This window comes from Chamaea fasciata, unplaced genomic scaffold (assembly GCF_029207755.1).
Source record: "Chamaea fasciata isolate MVZ Bird 193981 ecotype frontalis unplaced genomic scaffold, bChaFas1.0.hap1 SCAF_4, whole genome shotgun sequence".
In the NCBI taxonomy this organism is placed as follows: Eukaryota; Metazoa; Chordata; class Aves; order Passeriformes; family Sylviidae; genus Chamaea; species Chamaea fasciata.
In genome coordinates, this window is record NW_027094089.1 from 45,410,139 (window position 1) to 45,430,989 (window position 20,851).

Below are 20,851 nucleotides of genomic sequence, written 5' to 3' on the forward strand. Positions count from 1 at the left end.
GTCAGCAAACAGGGAAGCGAATTGGGAAAACTCATTTTGCTCAGAAAACCTGGATTCAAGGGGAATCCAGGGGACCGATCACAGGAAAGCTAAAAGGGAAGGTTATGTTCCTTTGAGTTCGGGAAATTGGTAAACCTTTTGGCTACGGGCTTGGTAAGAGCCCAGGACACAAGGGGGAGGACCATCGCTGGTGGAAAAAGCCCTCAGTTCAGCTCACTGAAAGGGCAAGTAAACCAGCTCAAAAAGTGGGACCCGGTGTGTGTGGAAACACCTTGGAGAGGAAATCGGCTCTTAGTGAAAAGCTAAGAAAACATCTCTGAAAAGGTACACTGCCCTTGGAAAATGGGACAGAAAAAGTGTAAGTTTCAGAAAGAAACTGTTTTAGAGCAGGAGAGTAAGTCTCTCGAGATCCCACGGGAAAAGCCCACTGGGGGTGGATGTTAGAACATTGGGAAGATTGTTCTAAGAGAAAAGGTAAGTCAAAGGAAAGAATAATTTATTATTGCATGGAGGTTTGGGGAAGGAAAGAAGTAAGGAATCAAGTAATTTGGCCCATGTTTGGCACATTTGAAAAATGGATCTGCAGGGCTTTATGTAACTATGTAGCTAATAAAGAACCGCAGGACCATGAGAAAAAGGAATATGCAAAAATTATGGGCAGGATCTAGGACAGGATTGTTTGCTATAAGGTCTAAAAAGGGAGTCTCGGCTCCAAGTGACACATGGGACCCCCCCTCGACTATCTCCCACCTCCATACTTGATACCCACGCTGCCGCCTGTACCGGCTCAGGCGACCCCCTCAGCACCTCTGCGACCTTTGACTTAGCCCGAGCCGGCGCAAGGTCCGTCAACAAGCGTCCCGGTCGCAGGATCGGACCAAAAACCTTGCATACCTTACACCACAGGACTCTAAAACAATACCTGTATTGCCTCCCCCACTTTTGCCCCTACCTCCTGACACATCTAATCGGACACCTCTTCTCACGACCCTGGAGGTCACACCAAAACCCCCGGCGCTGCCTCCTCAAACCCTAGAGGCACAACATAGGCAGGCTCTGGGACTACAATTCCCACAAGCCTCCTCGAACCCCCCCTTTGTTTACCTCGCAACCATCGGAAGTATCACCTCCCTTGGCACAATCTCTGATAACCCCTCAGCCGCTTTTACCTCCCCCACCAGCCACACAACCCACGGGGGCCCAGAAACCGGCCCCGGTGGATTTTCCCCCAGCAAGCAGAACCCCATGAAAGGTGAAGCAAGCAAGCGAGGAGAGGAGGGAGAATGAGGAAGAAAAGCACTATCTCTTTCCTTTAAGGGAAGTGCCCACAGCCCCAGGAATTATTTGATTCGTAAGTGTTCCAATTAATACCAGAGATATAAGGGCTTTCAAGAAGGAAATGGGCAGGCTGTTGGATGATCTGTTTGGGGTGGCTGAAAGATTAGATGATTTTCTGGGAGGTAGCATTTATACTTTTGAGAATCTTATGTCCATTTTAAGATCACTGTTTAACCCCGAGGAAAGGGACATGATCCGACAAGCAGGGATCCGAGACTGGGATGAGCCTGGGATCGCAGCAACCCCCAGGGTACTCCCGGAAACCTGAAATGGCCTTACCAAAGTCCGGAATGGAGTTCTCAGACCGAGGAAGGTTTATTCCGGAACGGATCCCAATTCCCCTATCGGGGAAGTGTTGTTAAATCACAATTCGTTGCAAAATCTTGGGGAGACAGAAGGAGGAAATTGGAGAAAATGGATAATTGGCAGGAGAAAACATTGCAGGAATTACTAAGGGAAGCCCAAAAGATATACATGAGGAGGGATGAAGAAAACCAAAAGGTACAGGCTAAGCTATTGGTAGCAGCTGTAAAGGAGGTGCAAAACCAAAAACGTTACCGAGATAAGGTAAGAACAACGCAGAGAAAAACCACAAATCCTTCAGATAAGGATTCGAAGTCAAAAAGGGAGCCCCCTGAATGTTTTTACTGCAATAAGAAGGAGCACCTAAAGAAGGATTGCAGAAAAAGAATAAAGGATGAAAAGGTTTTTCAAGAAGATTAGGGGTGTCAGGGACTTTTCATTTTGGGGACCAAGACATCGAATGAGCCCTTGGTAAAGTTAAAGGTAGGTCCCCAGAAAAAAATAATAACATTTTTAGTAGACACAGGGGCAGAACGAAGTACTGTGCAGGAATTGACCCCAGGTTGTGATAAAAGTCAAGAAAAAATGTTAGTCATAGGTGCTAAAGGAGATCCGTTCAAGGTACCCCTGATTAAAAATGTAAAAATGGAATCTGAGAATAAAACCTGTGTGGGAGACTCGCTTCTGGTAGAGGAAGCTGATTACAATTTGTTGGGAAGAGACATGATCATTGCTCTGGGAATTAATTTGACTGTGAGGGACTCACAGTTGGTGGTGAGCTTATATAAGCTTACTGCACAGGACGAGGAGCAGATTGATCAAAAGGTTTGGTATTCTCAAGGGGAGGCTGGATATTGAACCAATTTCCATTGAAATAAAAAGACCTGAAGAACCCACAAGGGTTAAACAGTACCCTATACCTTTGGAAGGGAGGAGGGGATTGAAACAAGTAGTAAATGGCCTAATTAACAAGGGAACCTTGAAGCCTTGTATGTCAAGGCACAATACGCCCATCCTGGTAGTTAAAGAAAACAGATGGGAATTACCGGGGACCTCGGGGCAGTGAATGAGAGAACAAAAACAAGGTTTCCCGTAGTGGCCAACCCCTATATCCTTTTAAACAGGGTCTCTCCTGAGGATGTGTGGTATAGTGTCATAGATTTAAAGGATGCTTTTTGGTCCTGTCCTCTGGCTGAGGAAAGTCCAGACTATTTTGCCTTTCAATGGGAGGACCCTGAGACAAATAGAAAACAGCAACTTAGATTTCTTTACCTTAGGGATTTGTAAACTCCTCTTTGGTCAGGCTCTGGAACAGTTACTAAGTCAATTTCAGCCTGTAGGAGGAACAAAATTGTTACAGTGTGTTGATGACTTACTGGTGGTTGGCCCCAGGGAGAATGAGGTAAGACAATGCACTATCTCATTGCTAAACTTCCTAGGGGAAAAGGGATTAAAGGTGTCAAAGGCAAAACTTCAATTCACGGAATCTGAGGTAGAGTACTTGGGACACTGGATATCAAAGGGGAAAAAGAAATTAGATCCTGAAAGAATAGCTGGAATCATTGCTTTGCCCTCTCAAAGCACCAAAAGAGAAATTAGGCAGTTACTGGGACTTCTAGGCTACTGTAGACAATGGATTGAAGGATACAGTGAAAAGGTGAAGTTTCTATATGAAAGATTAAACACTGATAGGGTAAAATGGACTGAACAAGATGAAGTACAATTTGAAAAATTAAAGGAGGCTTTAACCACTGCCCCGGTGTTAAGTTTGCCCAATGTAAAAAGATAGTTTCAATTGTTTGTAGATGTCAGTAATCACACTGCCCATGGTGTCCTAACCCAGGACTGGGCTGGGACCAAGAAGCCAGTAGGATATGTTTCTAAGCTTCTGGACCCGGTAAGCAGGGGGTGGCCCACATGTTTGCAAGCTATTGTAGCAGTAGCCTTGCTTGTGGAAGAAGCCAAGAAGGTAACTTTTGGGCCCCCCCTGACTGTTTATACACCACATACTGTGAGGAGCATTCTGCAACAAAAAGCAGACAAGTGGCTTACAGATGCCAGGCTCCTGAAATATGGGGCTATCCTGGTGCACTCCCATGGCTTGGAGCTGAGAACAATGACTGCTCAGAATCCAGCCCAGTTTTTGTACAGGGAAGCATTGGAAGGTAACTCACACAACTGCATCGAAATGGTAGAGCTACAAACAAAGGTAAGACCAGATCTGGGAGAAGAAGAATTAGAAGAAGGGGGAAAATGGTTTATAGATGGATCATCTAGGATGGTTGAGGGAAAACGAAAATCAGGATATGCCATAATAGATGGCAGATCTGGAGGGGTGGTGGAATCGGGATCTCTAAATTCTAATTGGTCTGCTCAAGCATGCGAATTATATGCTCTGCTCAAAGCATTCAAAAGATTAAAAGGAAAAGGAGGCATGGTTTACACTGATTCAAAATATTCATATGGGGTGGTCCATACTTTCAGAAGAATTTGGGAAGAAAGAGGTTTGATCAATACTTGAGGGCGAGGATTGATACATGGAGAAATAATAAGACAGATCCTAGAAGCTATCAGAGAACCAGAAGCAATCTCAATCGTCCATGTTAAAGGACACCAGGTGGGTATGCAATTCCAGGTCAGAGGAAACAACCTGGCTGACATGGAGGCAAAAAGAGCTGCCTTACTTACAGTAAGTATAGCCGAGGTAGAGAAAGAAGGGATCCCAGAATATCCCCCACAACCTTCCGAAAAAGAGATTGAAGGATTCAAGAAAATAGGAGGTAAGCTAGAGGAAGGGAAATGGAAATTGCCTGATGGAAGGGAATTGGTATCTAAGGAATACACCAGAAAAATTCTAAAAAGGTTACACCAGCAAACACATTGGGGGCACAAGCCCTAGCAGAACAATTTTTAAAGTTTTTCGGTTGTAAAGGGATCTACGAATTAGCAAAACAAGAGGTATACGGGTGTGTGATCTGCCAGAAAGTAAAACGAGCCAGATCCAGACAAACAGCTTTAGGAAGCCGTCCAGTTGCCTATCGCCCGTTTGAAAGGATTCAGGTCGATTTCACTGATTTACCTAAGGTGAGGAGGTACAAATTTCTGTTAGTAATCGTAGACAAATTGACCCACTGGGTGGAAGCCTTCCCCAAGACAAGGGCCACAGTTCAAGTAGTGTCAAAAGCACTATTGGAAGAAATTATCCCTCGCTATGGGATAGTTGATAACATCGATTCTGATCAGGGGATACATTTAACTTCCAAAATTATCAAACAAATGGCAGAAGCCTTAGGCATTCGATGGCAGTTTCACACCCCACGGCATCCTCAATGTTCAGGACAGGTAAAAAGAATAAACCAGACTTTAAAGGCACAGCTTTCAAAATTGATTATAGAGCTCTCTTAAACATTAGAACCATGCCCCGCTCTGATACAGGATTGTCACCATTTGAAATGCTTTATGGGATGCCATATAAGCATGGAATGCCTGTAGGGCATCCTCAGATAGAGGATACCCAAATTCAACCGTATTTAATCACAATAACTAAGAATTTGTAGGACCTTCGGAAAAGGGGACTGATTCCCCAAAGTGCTCCCTTGGGATTTGCTATCCACAGGATAAAACCGGAAGATGAAGTCCTGGTTAGGACTTGGAGGGAACTCCCTCTGTCACCTCATTGGGAAGGTCCTTTTACTGTCCTTCTCACTACAGATACAGCAATCAGAACCGCTGAAAAAATGCTGGACCCACGCATCAAGAGTGAAGAAGGTGGAACATAAAAAAAAAAAAAAAAAACCAAACAAAAAAAACCACACTCCAGAGTGGAAAGTTTCCTCATCTCCTGGAGACCTCAGGATCAGATTACAACGTAACCATGAATGAATTGACGGGAGCAGGTAAGTTGCATTGAACCAGAGTGTGAATGTTTTGCCTTTGTTCATTTCAAGTGTGTTTACTGTAATCAGATCTGGGTAGCTCATTGTAAAGGAGGGTACCGACCAAGGGGATTGTGTACCAGGTGTTTGGAAAAAGAGCAAACAGAAACTAGCCGCTATTTAGTAACTGCAACACACGTGGGTTTGCTAGAGTTAGATTCTCTAGAGTGGTGGACAATATATTCCCTTCCCTTCCCTTCCCTTCCCTTCCCTTCCCTTCCCTTCCCTTCCCTTCCCTTCCCTTCCCTTCCCTTCCCTTCCCTTCCCTTCCCTTCCCTTCCCTTCCCTTCCCTTCCCTTCCCTTCCCTTCCCTTCCCTTCCCTTCCCTTCCCTTCCCTTCCCTTCCCTTCCCTTCCCTTCCCTTCCCTTCCCTTCCCTTCCCTTCCCTTCCCTTCCCTTCCCTTCCCTTCCCTTCCTCCAACACTTCCAACCATTCTGAATCAAAGGCAGGATTGACATCTCTGCAGAAATTCGTCTTCTATTTTGTTCCAAGCTTCTTGTTTTTAAGCTACAGTAACACAGTGTTTCCACAATAGGATCACATGGTCTAGTACTTATTTTTCCAAATGGTAGCTTCTAAGACGTACTGTGTTCCTGGCAGTACTTCATGCGTGAAGTCAACACTGAAGTTCCTCTTGGCCAAAGCTTCTGTCTCCAACTGTGGTTTTAGTTCACCAGTATCACTGCACTCAATAGGGAGCCCAGCAATAGGATTCTGTCAATTGTTCAAAAGGCACTTGGGGGGTTAAAAGGTGTTTCCATAAAAAGTACTTGAACAAAGACAAGTGCAGGCCATCAGGTAAACACTTGGTGCCATTGTGCTAGCAAAGAAGCAGGCTGTGAGAAGAGGCACAGGCATGCCAGGAGCGCTGCATGTCCTTTTCTAGGATGTGTTTTATGAGAGCAACCCCTACTCACACATCCAAACCTTCTGGTATCTTGGTTGGGAAAGAAGGACAACACCTCAGAACTGACTAATGGAGGCAGAATCAAACCTCCATCTGACTTTTCAGAGTCTGGTGCATTTTTCCCCTCTCTCCTGTAATGTACAGAGACTAAATGAGCCCCAAGCTCTGACTCCTCCCAGCCTGATCTCCAGCTGAGCATGTGTTTGTTTGAAGGTTGTACTTCACGGTAGTAAAGGAGCAGGCCAGGGGTCTTCTTACTGGCAAGGAAATAGCTATGTAAGTGATGAAACGGCAGTGCTCACATGACACTGTTCCCGTGTGGTAGTTATTGCACAGCCCTGACACAATGTCTGCCAGGGTGCTGCTGTTTTGGAATTACTTGGAAAAAGACACTTTAGCTATAGTACAAAGTTTCTATGGAAAACTTCTTCAAAACACCTGTCAGTAGGGAAGATGACTTGGGATGAATAGCTGTCCTGGTTTGGACACCACCTGGTTTGTGACCCCAGGACAATAGCCTACAAGGTAATCACATCGTAAAAATCTTGGTAGCTTTGCTGGAAAAAAACCCCCGAAGTCTGCTTTAAGGAAGGGACAAAAGTTCAATATTTGTGCAACAGGAAAGGTGGAGAAGGAGTGAAACAGAGACAGGCAGGAAAATTCCCTTACTTGGACAAGAGTTTCGATGTAACTGTTTTTTCTTATTTCTTTTTTTTTTCTCTCTCTCTCCCTCCCTCTGTCATATGATCTTCCTGCTTCAGCAGAACTACTACTGACTGACTTCAGCTGCTGCCTTTGACATGATTTTAATCACAAGGCCTTTAGCTGGTAGCCTGCCAAAACTGTTCTGTGACTTTTATCCTTTTGCAGCCCACAAGGGCCACACCAGCACAAAGCCCAAGCTGGAGCAGAAAAGAGCTGAAAAATATCCTCAGTGACTAATCAAAGTACAAATACTAATTATGGTCATTCAGACTTGCACTGGTGAAGGCATCCCACTGAAAAAACACTGCACAGCTGGAACACACAGCTCTAATGTGTCCCCTGGACACAAACAAGAGGATGCAGAAGTAGTAGACAACACATGATGATATGCCTGGAGCCATTGAGAACGCTGCAACATCACCAAATTTCTGCCTTGCTGCTTAAAATCACTTCCGCACTCTTCCCTCCTACACCACACTGCTCTTCAGCCTCCAGTACATAAAACCACAAATGGTGAAGTCTAACCAAAATGGAAAAAATCTGCAAAAAATGTGAACTTCAGCATCTCTAAGTAGATGTTAAGAAATATTTTCCAGACAAAAGAACTAAACTAAAGCACAGTGAGGCTTTCAGGATTGGTTTAGGCAGCTTTTTTAATCAAGCAATTTTACTGACATTCCTACTCAAACCTCTAAACCTGAGTCTGCCACATTTTTTCATAAGGACTGCTTGTACAAGCTGTGTTTGTGCAAGTGAGAGGTTTCTCTCCTAGCACAGGACAGAACCAGAGCTTGCAGGTTGCTTGAGGAAGGGAGCCCTCCAATAAGCAGAGCTGAGGGAAACAGGAGGCTAACTCCCAGGATATTCAGGGCTGAAGGACAGGCACTGAGATATCACGCTTTCACATGGAAACTTGCTCATGGTACTGCTTCTCAAATGGTTGGTGTGTTGGGGAAGGATGCATGGGTGTTGCCCCCAGAAGAAATGCTGTTGTACAGGCCAGACACACAATGGCTTCAGATCTTGCTGCAGAGAAGCTGCAGGGATGGGCACAGGAGGTTGCTAAAAGCCACTTTGTACCCATCTCTGCCCTGGTCAGCTGCAGCCCTGCAAACAGCCAAAACCCTCTTCACACCAATCCACTTTTTTCCCCTACCATCCTACTTCTCTGCCTACACATCACTGCAATGACATAAGCTTCCCATGTGTGGACAGATCAGCTGGCCAAATTTTGTCTTGCACAGGGCACAAACCCAAGACACACTAAAAATGGTTGCTGACATCTGGGGTCGAGTATGAAAGCACAGAATTGTCCTACAGCTGAGTGCTGTGTGCCTTCAAGGCATGGCATGGATGTTTCCTGCTACTTAGCTTCCTGCAGTCCAATAACCAGAGGAAATCATCTAAGCACTAGCAATGTCCCAGAAGAGTTGAAATTAGGTCAGCCTGGGGCCTCAATGTTACTGTTTCAGATGGGTGATGCTACTTGAGCTGTGCCACCAGTAACAGTCCTGATCTTTTGGTGCTAAGAGAGACTGCTGACCTCCAGGCTTCCTCATCCTACAAATACACCAGGGGGCCCGCCTGGAAATTTGTTCAACATCATGGCTAACTCAGAGATCAAAAAGGATTAACTTTTGCTGCTTTTCTTGGAGAGTTCTTCAAGCTGCCAATCTTTATTTGGTAGCATGCTCTTGGAAGCAAAACAGACTATTTATTGAGCTGCAGACACACCAAGAATTGAAGATGGGTGACAGCACCTTCCCTAATTCTGCCAGGCTGCATCGTCCCACACCCATGGTACTGAGCCTTGCATTGAGTCATTCCAGGGAGGTGTCAAGCCAGTACAGAGCTGCCCAGAGGTGTCTGCAAAATTCTGGTGCTGAGAAAAAAATACAGTGAGGAGGAAGAGGTGTTGTCAAAGTGCAGCAATTCCTTTTTCCATTAAGTCAACTAGACTGCATCAGGTAAATCCTTTACCAGGTGAGTCTTTCCTGTGCCGTGCCAAGAAGTAATTGCTCATCCACTGAGTTGCATCACCAAAGCAAAGGGAACATGGCAATCCACAAAGAGTGCTACTTAAGTAAGGGAAAAAGGCATCTCTACCAGAAATTGTAGGGAAACTCATTATCCATGGTGAGAAGTTAATCATCTGGAGAAAAGAGGAAATAGGATTTGCACATATTTTCAGATTGTTTAAAAATGTTTCACCTGCTTAAAAGGATGCTGAATTTCCTGTTTTCAACACTGCTGTGTGCTGACTGTTGCAGCTCTCTGTATGTGGACTTGCCATCATCTATTTTTGTATTAAAGAAGGACTTTTTTCTCACAACCAAATAAGATGCTGAAAACCCCCACTGTGGGAAAAATAAAGAGTAAAGCAGATTTCCTGAAGAGTTTCCTAAAGAGTTCAACAGATTTCCTATTTCATTACATGCTGGAGCAATACTTACAGAGAGACAGCCCAGCAATAAAAAACCCCAAACACCTATTTGTCTTGTTTTTTTCCCATCTTCTGACCCTCAGATGTGGGTGAACAAGGCTCAGAGAACTAGTGGAGGGAGGAGCAGATGGTCATACAACATAATGGCAGCAACAGGGTTCCAGAGCACCCACTCAAAAGAAATACACACGAGTTTCAGAGCCCCTGTTCATCTCCCCACAGCACTGCTGCTGGATCTGCAGCCAGTTGCAAAACTGTGATGATGGTATGCATCAGGGAGAGAGACAGGGCAAAATAAACAGAAGTTGCTCAGTGCCCTGAGCTGTCCAGGGCTGGTGCAGAGGTTGGGCCTTGTCTGTGAGGTGTGTTTGGGGCCAGACACTCCTGTGTCCCCAGGAGCCTGGTAGTACCAAGCACAAATATCACTTGTATGACTCACATCTTGAGCACTGCTCTTGCAGGCCCTCAGCCCTGTTTCCGAAACAAGATGCAGAAGAAGGTAGAGGAGAAAAAGGAGGTGACATTAAGGGGAGTGGATGGATGGAGGGGTTCTGTGTGAGGTAAGAATGGTGGGAAAAGGTATGGAATGCAGGGGGAGCAGTGATCCTCAGCAGTGTCCTGTCCTGTCTCCATAAATTTTCATGGAGACCAACAGATGGAAGGCAAGGATTTGTGTGCATGCATTTAGCTGATAGAAACATGGGATAATATGTTATTAGCTTGGCCTGTAATAAAAGGACATTACACAAGGACATTCTTGTCACAGGCGGCGTGTGTTCTCTTAACATTCACAGCAGTCTGACTTATATTCACTGATTCCACACAAATGTTGGCAATAAACATTTTTCATTCCTGTGCTCAATGTCAGAAACAGCAAGGTCTTAATCAGCTGTTGATAACTTGCACATGGTCTAGGTTCATAATACTCAGGCTTCTGGTATGGCTTTTCTTATTTAAAATAGTATTACTTTAGTAAGGAAAATACCATTAAAAAGAGAGCCAAAATCTTTTAAGTGTGATCTGGGCGATACAGCCAGCAAGAAACAGATGTATGCTGCCTTCAAACAACATCACACAAAAAAGTTAGCATGGAAATACAGTAGTGGAAGAGCAAATCAGCAGAATCAGGTATGCTGCTGTTTGCCCAGAAGTGGAAAAAAAAGGTAGAAAAAAAAATCAATGAGAACTGTGGGTTAGAGAGGCAGAGGAGAAAATAAATATTTCTCTGGAGTAACACAAGGTTATGCCTGATACTGATACAGTGAAGTCTATCCAGCTGGGGAAAAAAAAAAACCAAACCCAGGGATTATTGCATAAGGAAGAGGATCTCCTTGTGGAAGAGAATCTCAAGAAAAGCCTGTAGGAAATCCCAGTGGTCCAGAGTAGCCTGACAAGACAGTTTTACGCCATACACAGCCATTGCAGTCGTCTCTCTGCCTTCTACATGTGGTCCACACACCCTTGTCCAGAGTTACCCCAGCTGCAGGTTTGGCTGCATTTCACAATGGCTCCCATTTAATATTCAAGATTTTATAAAAATAGCCAATGGATGGGTCAAGTTTATCTAAGGAATGGCCTTGTATCGAATGTGGTTGTAAGTTGAGGAGTGGAAGGATAGTTGTGCAAATACGTTGTCTGATCAAGTGTGGATTTTGGAGGAAGACTTCCCACAGTCCAGAAGAGGGGCTGTGTGTTCCTGGGTGCAGAAAATGCTCAGACTAACATAGTGTTGGTCTGATATGACAATAATTTCACTTTGTGATTGTTTGATATCACAACAGGTGAAATAAAATTCTGCCTTGCTCAGGCTGATCATGGTCTCATAATTTCACCAAGAATTTACTCCTGCAAGCTTTATAAATATTACCTATTTTAGTCTCACTTTATGTCGAAAGATAGTTTTTCACCTTTATGTAGTTTGGATTCATGATCTGTACTTGCCTTCGATGCATAAGGATTTTCTCACTTCACATTTTGTCCTCAACTAAAAATTCCTCCCTCCTGAAACTGCAGAGGGTTATGGGCAAAGAGCAAATATGCTCATGCAAGATTCATCACACCTGCATTGCTTCTGGAGTGCTCTAATGGTTTTGCCTGATACCTGTAACCAGACACTTCTGCCCCTAGGTGTTCAGATCAGACTGTAAGTCCTGCCTCCTGGAAGAAACACAGAGATAAACTCTGTGCCATTTGAACTGCTGGGAGTGCTTCATTTCCAAGGCCAGTGTTAGATAAATAATAAATGCAGATGTCCACTTCTGCAAGGGCTGAAAATCCTCCTTATATCTGTGGAAGCATCTTCATGAAAGCATCACCCTGCTTTTCTGTTCCCTGCACAGGTGAACATTGAGAGCAGAAAGCAGTCTTGCAAAAGGCAGATGTCAGCAGCTGACAAGGTGGGGAGAGGATAAAGACTCTCTCAGCTCACCATAAATGGAGAAAAGATGCCTGTAGCTAACAATGACTTGCCTGAAAAAAAGGCCGCAGACCACAGTTGTTAACACATCAGGTGCCGGTCTTTTGTCATGACTAGAGGAACTGGCAAGCCCCAGAGTGCAGGACAGCTGTTGAATGGGATATTTGTAAGGATCTGATGGCAGGCTTGGCTAAATGGTTCGGTAATGATAGCAAAGTCCACAGCCACAGATGAAAGATCCAGAAGCACAGGCTAACAGCTGCCTGTCCATGACAAGCCCCCCTGCAGGACTGTTCTTACTGCTGCTTGTATGTGAGTAGCCCTCCCCTGCTGTAGGGGAGGATGAAGTCAGGGCTTTGACATGCAGCAAGCTTAGTCTCTGAAAGTAGGCACCATGCCATGGGGCAGAATCTTCTGGAAGAAATAGAGGTGTGGGATAAAGTAACTTGCAAAGCCAAAGCTTCCTCCCTGGGGGGCTGTCCTGGATTCAGCTGGGATAGAGTTAATTTTCTCCTCAATAACTTCTGCAGTGCTCTGTTTTGGATTCAGAGTGAAAACGATGCTGAAAACACACTGATGTCTTGTCTGTTGCTAAGCTTATCCTAAATGAAGGACTGTTCAGTGTTTTGATCGTGGAGTGATCTACAACAGTGCATCAACAGTTGATGGGGTGCACCTTTCTCAGAAGGGGAAAACCCTTTTTTACAGACATTAGCAGTGCTGATTGTTAGACCTTTAAACTATATTGGAAGGGGGAATGGGAAAAGAAACAGTTTTGCCAGTGATATGCAGCAGACTGGTGCACCAAAATTTGAGGGACAAAATGCTGGTGAGATGCTTCAATTGGCTCCACAAGGTGACAGCTGCAATGAACCACACCTGAAACCCTTCTATACCAACACACACAGCATGAGGAACAAGGAAGAGGAAGCAGAAGCTTTGGCCCAGTTCCAGAGATATGCCATCACTAGGATAAGCAAACCTGCTGAGATGAGTCCTGAGAGAGGTGTGCCAGGATGGGTAGTCATAGACCCTTCACAGTGCATCCAGTTGTTGTCAGGAAGTGCCAGCAAAGCGTCAGCTCTGGGCTTGAGGAGAACAAACTTTAGGCTGCTCATGGCACTAGTGAGTAAAGTCCCCTGGGACAATGTTCTTGCCTGTGCACAGGTCCATCAGTGCTGCTCACTTTTCAAACATCACCACCTAAGGGCATAGGAGTGGCAATTCCCAAATGCCGGAAGTCAAGAAGTCAATGCAGAAGGCCAGCTTGCCAGAATAGGGATCTTCTTGTGAAGCTATGGCAAAACCAGCAGGTGTATGGCCAGTGGAAGCAAGGCCAGGTGACATGGGAGGAATACGGAGATTTTTTTGCTACTGTAAGAATAAAATTCATGAAACCAAAGCTCAACTGAAGTTGTAGCTAGTCAATAGCTCTCAACTGGGGAGAACAATAAAAACAGTTTTTTCAAATATATTAATAGGAAAAGTCAGTACAGAAATTACATCAACCCATTACAGGATGAGGATGGTCATGTTGTAAACCTGGACACAGACAGGGCAGTTTAATTATTTCTTTGCTTTTTTCTTCAACACCAGTGACAGACTCTGGGAACTGCAGTGGCCTGAGCTGGAGGACCATGGCTGAAAGATGAACTCCTGGCCAACCTTGAACCACTGTGGGATCTGCTGCTCCAGCTGAATCCCTGTAAGTCTATGGTGCATAATGGGATCCATCCAATAGTACTCTAAGAACTGGCTGATGTTCCTATGAGGCCTCTCTCAGTGATTTTTGAACAGCTTTGGAAATTCAGAGGTGTCCCAGCTGATTGGAATCTTCTCGGGGTTTCTTCTCCACTGAAATGCCCACCCAGGGATGCCAATTCTCGGGTTTCTTCTCCACTGAAGTGCCCACCCAGGGACCCCAATTCTCAGTGTTGGTTTTCTTTTCCCGAGATTCAGGTGGTGGTTCGAGTGAGCCTTTTTTGCCCTCTGAAGGCCCCAAGCCAGACGCGAGAAAAAAGTGGAGTCTTCAAGGTCTTTTTCTCTTTGGTTTCTCGCGTTGTTTATTATTTTCTTATCTTACAATTTTCTCTGTGCCCGGCTGAGATGTTCACAGCTGCTCAGACACAGGACGACTCCCCCCGAGATGGGAGGTCGCTGCCTTTTGTACAGATAACTGTGTATCTTATTTACAATTATGTGCCAATGCCTAATACCTATACTAAAGGGGTCAAGTCTACTCTGATCCAATCTCCTTAAACTACTTTGTGCCACCGTCACCAGAAGATGGAGGCCAGGGGAGAAGAAGGAAGAACTCAGGGCAACACCCTAAATTCTCCATCCGTTCCCCATGCACCTACATACTAAGAATCCTAAAACTACAAAATTTTCCACCCTGTGACACACTACACTACTGTCTGTCACATCTTTGTGACTTGTAATTCTTCTCTCAGTGTTAGAAGCTTTTTTCCATGGACTGAAGTCAAAGGCTGCGTGTCTCTGGGCTCTGTGCCAGGGTCTACAACCCCCCTGTACAGATTCCAGATCCCCCTGTACAGATCTCAAACCCTCTTGCTTGGGTCCCAGACCTCTCCGCCGAGGTCTGTAGCCTCCCAGGGTGCCCAAATGAATGCCCTGGACTCCAGCAGAATCTGGTTAACATTGTCCAAATTTTCAAGAAGGGCAAGAAGGATGACCCTGGAAACTACAGCCCTCTCAGTCTCACTTCAGTGCCTGGTAAAGTTGTGGAGAGATTATTCTGGAAAGTACTGGAAAACACCTGAAGAGCAACACAGTCACTGGTCACAGCCAGCACGGCTTCATGAGGGGAAAGTCCTGCTTGTCAAACCTGATTTTCTTTCATGACAAGGTAACCCAACTAGCTGATCAGGGGAAACCAGCTGTTGTAATCTTTTTGGATTTCAGTAAAGCTTTTGATGCTGTCTCTTACTGAATCCTTCTGGACAAACCATCCAGCACGTGGCTGGATAAACAAATTATGTGATGGGTGAGCAGCTGGCTCAGGGGTCAGGCACAAAGGGTCACAGTGAATGGGGTGACATCAGACTGGTGACCTGTCACTAGGAGGGTTCTACAGGGCTCCATTCTCAGCCCTGTGCTGTTCAGCACCTTCATAAATGGCTTGGACACAGGACTGCAAGGGATACTGAGCAAGTTCACAGATGATACAAAACTGGGAGGAGCTGTTGACTTCCTCAAAGGCAGGGAGGCCCTGAAGAGAGACCTTGACAAATGAGAGGGCTTGGGCAGGCACCAACCATATGAAATTCAACAAGGGAAAGTGCTGGATTCTGCACCTGGGGATAGAGCAAACCTGGATGTACAGACAGACAAACGAATGACAGGCTGGAAAGCAGAAACGAGTGCACGAAAGGGACATGGGAGTCCTGGCTGAAGATGAACACCAGTCAGCAGTGCCCTGGCAGCCAGGAGGGCCAACCCTGTCCTGGGGCACATCAGGCACAGCATCACAGCCAGGCAAGGGAGGGGATTGTCCTGCTCTGCTCTGCACTGGGGTGGCCTCACCTTGAGTGCTGGGGGCAGTTTTGGGTGCCACAATACAAAAAAGACAGTGAGCTGTTAGAGAATGTCTAAAGTAGAGCCACAAGGAAAGTGAAGGTTCTGGACGGGAAGCCATATCAGGAGTGGCTGAGGTGATTTGGTCGTGAGAAGAGATGGAGGGGAGACCTCATTGCAGTTACAGCTCTCTTCTGAGGGGCAAACACTGATCTCTCCTCTCTCGTGACAGTGACAGGACCTGAAGGAATGGCCTGAAGTTGTGCGATGTGAGGTTTAGATTGGAATTTTATTTCCAATTCTTGCCAACAAGGGGGCAAGGGAGAGTGAGTGATGAGCTGTATGGTCCTCAGTTGCCCTCTGGTTTTAAAACATGAGAGTCTCAACTCCTTTGCAAATGTTATTAAAACTGTAAACCATCTCCACCATCAACTGGCCTCTCTGGTAGACTGCCTTCCAAAAATGGATTTACCCCTAAGATTGCTCTGTGCCTCTTTCAGCCTCTCCTGCTTCTTCTTCAGCACACACTTGCCTCCTGCGACAACCACAAGTCATTAAAGGATCCTCTAGGTCCCAGAAAACCCAAGGGCCTAATTTCCCTTGTAAGCCTGGTCAGCATGCCTAGATTTCCATTAACTGATAGTGACTCATCAGTCATTGCAGAAAAATCTGTGTGAGATTATGATGTTCAAAAGTCCATGGCTTCAGTGGTGACTCATCTTGGAAAGACCTAGATTAGCTGGTGGAAATTAGACCCAAACTTTCCATTGATAGCCAGCTAAAAAACCTCCTGTGATTCTCCTCTGAACTCCAGTAATACTTAAAAAGCAGGCAACGCAAATAAGGCCTAAATCCTGCAACTTGAATTAAAGGGTAATTCATATGAATTAACCTTTGCCAGCTGTACATGAATTATATTAACCCTTGCTAGCGGTATGGAAAGAAGCTGCTCACACAACAGCAATAGGTGACAATGTTAACACTTAAAGGAAAAAAGGGAACCGACTGACTTGTACTGAAAGTATCTTGTTGAGATAAAAATGGCTTTCAGCAGAAGATACTAGATTTCTTTCATAATGAGTAGAACACACAGTTTGAGTCTTAACGTCACCAAGACAATGCCTCTGTTCTGGAGCTGAGTCCTCAGAGGAGCAGCAGGCAAACATAAGCACCAGCAGATGATATTTTGGGGGGCTACAGAATAAAACCTGCAGACAAGGAGGGAGCACATGAATGGCAGGGAGACTCCAGCACAGGGGAGACCAAAGTCCCTGCCATCACAAAAAAAAGCCTACAGTGGCATGAACATCTAGCATGCTGCAAAAGGCTCTGGTGGCAATCACAACCTGGATCATGTCAAAGGTTAGAGGAGGCAGATCTGGGAATAATTACTTTAGATCAGCAGTCATTGTTCAACCAGAATCTTAAAGGTGAAGAAAGGGTTTAATGAAACTGCAAAGTGAATGAATCTGAATAGTTGTGCAATCCAGGTGTGGAAAAAAAGGAAATACTGCAGCCTGTGCAAACATGTTATGATATTTCTGTCCCAAGTACATAATGAGTGCAAAATGTAGTTTGAGCCTTAAGATCAGTTAGCCAATTCATCTGCAGGAAAGTCACCCCTAGTGTAAGCTCTTGTACCAAACACATATATACACCTCCATGCCCCCCATCCACCCCTGTTCTCTGGCTATTCAGCTAATGAAGCTCAGCTATAGTGACCATTTCACCACTTCAAGTCACATCATCACAGCTTCAGGATGCTGCACCTTTTCACTGAATCTTATATCCTGTAGCATTATTGCAAACTTCTTTTCTGTTATAAATGATTAAGAGCCAATCCAAAAATCAAATAATTTAATTAGCAATTTCTGAGATCAATTTTGAAATGCCACAATAAATCAGGACAACATCATTAAATGTTGGGTGGGCAGTGAAACAGCAGCAAAGGCGCCTTCCAATCTTGCCAACAAATGCTGGGTCTCAGGGTACGGTTTTTATACAGTTTTTCTGCCTGGAGGCAATGTCCGTTGAAAAATCCAAATATTCATGTATTCTTTTATTTCCAAGTGAGGTTTTGAAAGAATTTCCTGGTGAAATGAAGACGTTCCAAAAGTCCCCCCAAATCTTCTCTTTGGGGCACTTGATGTACTCATCTCCCGGATCCTCCACCAAGATTGATATCAGATTCTTGAGTAGCTGTGAAGTGTGGTCCACCCTTGGTTAACAGCCCATCTCCAGCTTCACCGTTTCTGTTGCAAATTTTGTGGTTTTCACAGCTGAACAATGGACTTTAGAATTTTGGAGACGTCCTTGAGTTGCTTCCGAGAATCCAAGTTTTAGTTACAATGTATAACTTTACCACATATAATATTTTAATACACGAATTTATACACTGCATCTATTACATATTCCCCCTTACACACCAGCCTCTCTCCACTCTACACTTTATATTCCACTTTGCAATCCACTTCACCTTACTCTCAAGTTAATCCTTCCAAGTAGTATCAGATAGACCTATCATGTTTTCTTGCAACTACAGGATAAACCATCTTGAAACTCTTAATATGTGGAAAAAAAAAATGTTATAAACAATCCCGAGCCAATTTAAAATCCAAAGATTTATTTAGCAATTTTCAAAAATCAATTTTGAAAACCCCATGATAAATCAGGACAACATTGATCAAATGTTGGGTGGATGTAGAAGTTTAAGGTAGATTTTTTGGGAGGAAACTTTTTAAGGGGGCTTTCTTTTTCTTTTTTTAACTGGTTCAGGGAAGAAAAAAACCTTTTCTGAGAGAAAAACCTTTTCTGAGAGAAGTGGAAAGAACCTTGTTTATTAAACAGACAAAGCACTCCCCAGCACAATAAATTCGACAATACCAAATGACAAGAACTTCATGCTGCTCTGGAGAGATGACAGGATTAGAAAAGTAGTCTTTGTTGGAGGTGGTTGTTCTGTCTCAGTCCTTCTGGCGCTGGGACACGCTGCGCATGATGGAACTTGGTGGGTTCTAGGTGCGGGCCTCCACGGCACTTTTTCGAGTTCTTTGTCTAGAGAGATTTTAACAGTTTCAAGGAAAGACGGGGGGGGGGGGGGGGGGGGGGGGGAATAAGGAAAGAAAAAAAAGGAAAAAAAAAGCAGGAGGAGAGGAAAAAAAGTGAAGCTTCTGTTCCTTTGCTAGCTGCTGCTTAACTTGCTAACTAACTCCTGAAGCAAAAAAAAACAAAAAACCAAAAAAAAAAAAAAAAAACAAAAACAAAAACAAAAAAAAACAAAACCAAAACAAAACAAAACAAACCCCACAAACTTTTCGTTCCTCGCCATGTGTTGCTGAATCTGACTCTTAAGGCCAGCCGGTGGAGGAAAGTTTCTGAAAACAAACTGCACGCTTCTCTCTTCCCCCTGCTCCCAGACCCAACACCAAAGGCACTCAGGGCAATATCTAACAGAGACTCAACAGACAATTGGGGATACAAACCTCACAACGTCACTCTAGGACAGTGGACCACCCAGCAGCAACAACGGTGTTCTCAGGTATTGCCATGAATTCAGAATCTCAGGGTAGGAGCTTTATACCATTTTTCTGCCCTGAGCCAAAAACACGACTGCTGCAAAGAACACGAATTCGCCCAAAACATGACATCATGGAAATAGCACAACCGCCGAAATGTCCTTCATCCCCCGAGGGATGTTTTTGAAAGGGTTTCCTGAAGAAAAGTCTAAAAAAGAGTCTCTGAATTTTCTGTTGGGGCACTTGGATGAAATCATCTGCTAGTTTCCCTCCCTATCAATATCAGATCCTTGAGTGGCTGCAAAGATGTGGCCCGCCCGTGATTAATGAGCCATTTTCACGTTATCTCTTCTGTTATGTTGCAAATGCCGTGGTGGCACCTCCAAGCTAAAAAAAGACTTTGGAATTCTTGGAGACGCCCTCGGACTGTCTCCAAGAATCCAGTTTTTTTTTAATTCCAGTGTAAAATTTTCCACATACAATTTTAATACACGAATTTTATACAGTACATCTATTACAAAAATTAAGGAAAACAGTACACTGAGCCATAAACTCAACAGAACCACAGCACAGTCATCCAGAATATCAGTGGGCTGCACCAGTGGTGCTATGTACGTCAGGAATAAACCCAGTACTATGAAAATATCAGAGTGCAATGAAAAGACAATCACTTTATGCTCTCATGAGACAGTCCTTGTCTTCTCCTTTGAACTACCTCCCACAACACTCGCTGAAGAAAGGGAATGCTGAATGCTGTTGTGCCTCTCTGGCCAAGACTCAAGTACACCCTTCAGATGAGAGCCTTTCACTAAGAGAATGAATTCAGGGAATTACAATGCTTGCTGAACTAAAAACCATACACAGTTTTATTGAACATAAGGATATGTAGGCATCTCTATGCTGATGCAAGTCTGAGATCTGAAGATTATTTTTGAACTGTCAAATGACATAGTTTTAAACCTCAAGTTTAGAACTATGCTTTAACATGTGTTTGTATGTTTTAAAATCCGCAATCCTGGATTGTCCTGTTGTAAATGGCACTGTAGCATTGCCACTCCAGAGCACACAAAGCAGATCATCCTCCTCCAGCAAGTACATGCAAACAAGCAAAAGGCATTCAGCATGCAGCCCAAGCTGGCTTCATTGTCAGCCTCTGTTTTTTGGTTTGTTTGTTTATATTGGGGGAGGGGGGAAATTCGTGTGTTTGTAGGTGTGTGTGAGACATCTAATCCAACACATATATGGTGTTTTCTAAAGGAACATAATGAAAATGTGTAAATTCTGCTTAGACAAAAACAGTTGTTCTTGAATTAGACAAAGGGCAGTCATTAAAACCATTATTACAGCTGCCTGCAAATGCATTCCTGACCATGTAAAGGCAAATGTGCAGCACTGAGGGCAAGCACTTTCCTGAAAGGAAACAAATGACATCTGTGGTCACAAAATTACCAAATTAGCTACCACTCAATCAATTTTGTATGGAACATGTTAGACATAATGCCCAGAAACAGATTTTCAAATTGAGATATCAGCTACAAAAGATAGATTTTTTCCTGAGGCTTTTCTTTTCTCCCCGAAGGAAATTATGTCTACAGTCCTGTGAGTTCCATTTTTTCAGACATCAGATGTGGCATTTTCAACTTCCCCTTTGGCATCTCATCTCACAAGATCTAAGCCCTTCTTCTATTCCAAGTCACTGCAGATTAAAAAAGAGATATGATTTAAAACATCACATAAGTAAATCAGTACAG

The 20,851-nt window shown here is 44.2% G+C and overlaps 1 long non-coding RNA gene across 2 annotated transcripts in view; it reads left to right on the forward strand.

Annotated features, from left to right (window-relative positions):
* The first annotated feature begins 1,146 nt into the window (after positions 1–1,146).
* Positions 1,147–20,851, forward strand: part of LOC136288897 (uncharacterized) — a 36,797-nt gene continuing 17,092 nt past the window's right edge. The window contains exons 1-3 of one of the 2 annotated variants that reach the window (XR_010720637.1): positions 1,147–1,351; positions 5,353–5,537; positions 13,645–13,753. This is a non-coding gene — a long non-coding RNA (uncharacterized lncRNA). Of the gene's footprint in view, positions 1,352–5,352; positions 5,538–7,248; positions 9,762–13,644; positions 13,754–20,851 lie in introns of those variants that run through there. The other variant, XR_010720636.1, reaches the window with a different exon arrangement.